The sequence below is a fragment of the Lygodium microphyllum genome, chromosome 5, assembly GCF_053477565.2.
Source record: "Lygodium microphyllum isolate KBCC chromosome 5, Lygodium_microphyllum_v1.1.10, whole genome shotgun sequence".
NCBI classification, from domain to species: Eukaryota; Viridiplantae; Streptophyta; class Polypodiopsida; order Schizaeales; family Lygodiaceae; genus Lygodium; species Lygodium microphyllum.
The window spans coordinates 96,177,991-96,181,498 of record NC_141139.1 but is presented as its reverse complement, the minus strand read 5'-3'; positions in this window follow the sequence as shown (position 1 = coordinate 96,181,498).

Below are 3,508 nucleotides of genomic sequence, written 5' to 3'. Positions count from 1 at the left end.
GGAGTTAAAAAACCGGGGGGTGGAAGGGGGGGGGGAGTGGGGAGGGTGAAAGGCAACACAAGGAGGTGAAAGGGAACACAAGGGGGTGAAAGGATTTATACGGCCCAAGAAAAAAAAAAAAGGTCATTTTTCAAAGACGGCAGATCCTTACGCAAGTTATCTTGCAAAAAGACGTAGTTTTTGGATATCCTTCAAAAATAAGAAAAGTTGTAAAATAGAAACTAGCATATCTAAGGTACCTTAGGGTAAACCAAACTAGGTATACCCTACATCCGAATGTAAGGAATCTTGCCAAAGTTACAAGACATCTTAAGAACGACTGCTGATACACTCAAAAAAAAGAAAGAACACTTCTTTAGCAGTTTGCCATACAACTGGGTTGGTTAATGGAAATGTTTGTGCTTGCTAGAGATTTTAGAGCTCTGTTTGATTTATGAATTACAAATTAAATAAGTATCTATACTTCAGGTTAAAAACCTGAAGGGAGAGGCAGCTTCAGTTACCCCCAACTGCCTGCCTGACCCTAACCAAGGGGGTTGTTTGACCGTGCCGGGAACGTGGACCGAACCCGCCGCGAGAGGTCTCTCCGTTGAGTTCTACTTGGAGCAGGAGGATGCTTGGGTGCCAGGGGGGGCTCTGGCCGTAAATCCCTCTCCTTCCGGGTCCTGCACAAGGGGCTAACGCGACTCGGGATTGGATCCCAAAGCCCGTATACTAGTTGACGGGCGGAAGCTTGGAATAATGATCCCTAGAGATTACTTGTTAGCCTCCGGGCAGATTATGGATAAGCCTACGGGCGGAACTTCTTGTAATTCAAAGATAAAATGATGAGATGTTGAAAGAACTTGCTTGATATTGTTTTTATATGTCACGTGATAAGATTACGTGAAGGAACCAGTGCTTAAACAAGATTAATTAAAGAAGCTGATTGTTATATGTCAAATTAATGTGTTAGATAATTACATAACTAAAACAAACCGAGGAAAGTGCGGAGGATGGACCATGGGTCCATCCTACGGTTGGGTGGTCCCGGTTAGCCGGGAACTTTTCTCATAAATCTCGAAAGACAGCGGAATGATCATCATCATTAAAAAGAATAACAAGAATGATGACCTAGAGTTACGTCTTACCCGATTTACGTTGTTTTGGGGGAACGGAATGGGACTATGCCTTATGGCAGAGAGGTTGAGCTTTGCATCCCTCTCGTTTCCCATTCTCCTTGAACCAAGTGCAGCGTGAATCCGCTTCGGACCTGGCGTTTCTGCATAAAGTAGTTCGCTCGTGTCCGACGCTAGTGGCTGTTAGCTAGTGACCCATTAGGAAAACCCTAATTCCGATCGATCCTAAGTGGGAACGGCCAGGATACTTCCGCTACATGGCAGACGCTGGAAGAACTAGATCGCAAAACCCGCAACATTCCATGGGAGTGTCGGGTGGAGCTTTCTAGACATCCTTTCCGATGGACTGCTACAACGTGTCCTGGATGATACTAGGGGACACGTTACAGCTCCTCAGAAATTACAAGAGCAATCAACTCCTCAAAATCAGGAAATCTTTCACGAATTGAAATGGATGTCCGAAACTATGCATAATCCTTTCCTAGACCATTCAATGTCATAGAAACTAAATCAACATCTTCCATTGGCGACCCATTGGAAGCAAGTGCATCTGCGATCTTCTTCACCTTCATGTGGTAGTCATTGATGCTCATATTTTCTCTTTGCACATTGTGCAACTCTTGCTTGACCTGCATTTTCCTCGCTTGCGTATTTGTGCTATACATTTTTGACAGAGTATCCCATGCCTCCTTTGGCGTACTTGCATCCTGAATATGCACAATCATAGAGTCTGAAATGCTGATAGACAGCCAGTACATAACTTTCCTGGCTCTCTCATGCCATGCTTTGAATGCCTGCATTTGCTGTTGATTGGGAACATCAGGAAGAACTGGTTCTTCTTCATTTCCTGCAACAAATTTCCAATATCCTTTTCCCATAAGGAAATTCGTCATTCTAAACTTCCATGCCTGGAAGTTGTTCTTGTCAAGCTTTTCAGTGACAATCTGTGAAAGAGAATCAGACGCCATTACAGAATACTGCAAAAAATTCTGTCACTGCAAAAAACACAGCTTCACCCTCACAAAGGCAAATCTGCAAAACTAGCGAAAGTGGTATTTGACCACACAGTCACTTCCTAGTGACGATTTTGCATAAACAGGAACCAAGGATGATTCTGAAACTCCCAATGTCTCTACGCACAAGCATACGATGCAATTTCTACAGTAACTTTTCACCGACTTGTAGAATAGTGGTCGCACAGCATAAAATAGGGTCTTTTCTTGAGTGCGTGCAGAAAACTTCCGCCTCCAAAACAGGCCCCGAAATGGCCTCAAATCAAAAAAACAAGGTCGCCAAGGGCTAAAGCCCTTACCCGCAGCATATACTGCCCTCTTGCTTCACCGCAAAGGGCGTCTCAACCTGAGACAATGCACTCTTGCAATTTTCGACTGTGCTACCTGCAGAGATCTGCTCCCAAAATAGAAAATGAAAGCAACACTGCTCCTCTTACCAGAACACCGCGAGCTTGGCTTGCTTTCTTGAGCTCCTTACCACGAACAAGGCCTTGATACCATGTCAAGATTGTGGGAGAGAAGGAAGGAGTCTCACTTGTAGCTTTCTTGCTTGCACAATGGGGGAATACACACAGAGGTGGAGGCTGAAAACAGTTTTTCTCTTCTTAGTTGTGTAAGCCAAAAAGAACTCTTGTACAAAGAAATAGAAGAACCCTATAAATGGGTCTCAAACCAAACTCAACTAACTAAGGTGGCATACTAACTGAGCCACGAACTAGAGTAGATAAGGATAGATGTCATGTAGCTATTATTCATGGGCGGTGTACCAACCGCGTCTACAACTGACAAGTCGGTGACATAAATACACAACGGTCACCCTGGCGTATCACGAGTGGAGCTCGATATCTCAACAGTGAATACCTATAGCAGTTAATTTTAGGATAGCCATGGATCCTTCACTCCTAGCTATGCATTGAGCTCCATCTCTTCCTGGCTTCTTTCCACCACTTGAGGTTTATTCCAAGACTTCCTTGAGATATATTGGAGCTTCCCTTGTGCCTCATTTGGCCTAATATTAGTAATAGACCACATATCAGCAATCAACATGATTATGCATGCAAATCATGCTCCTATCCTTAATCAATATGACCAACACAATTAGCTCTTGAAGCTCTCTTGGAATTGGCCACACTCTTGTAACTTCCCCAATTATTCTTAGTTTTATTGGAGCACTTTATTGAGCAGTACATGCTCAGACATTGATGGGGTGTCACGAATCATGTGGTAGGGAGACTTACTTGAGCTGATGTGCCAAACACACACCATACACAGAAGTGGGAGCTCACTCAAGAGAATACGAAGTGAGATGAAAGCCAAAATGTTTTCTTTCTAATTTTTTCTTGTTCTTTCACAAACAATAAAAATATAAACAAAATA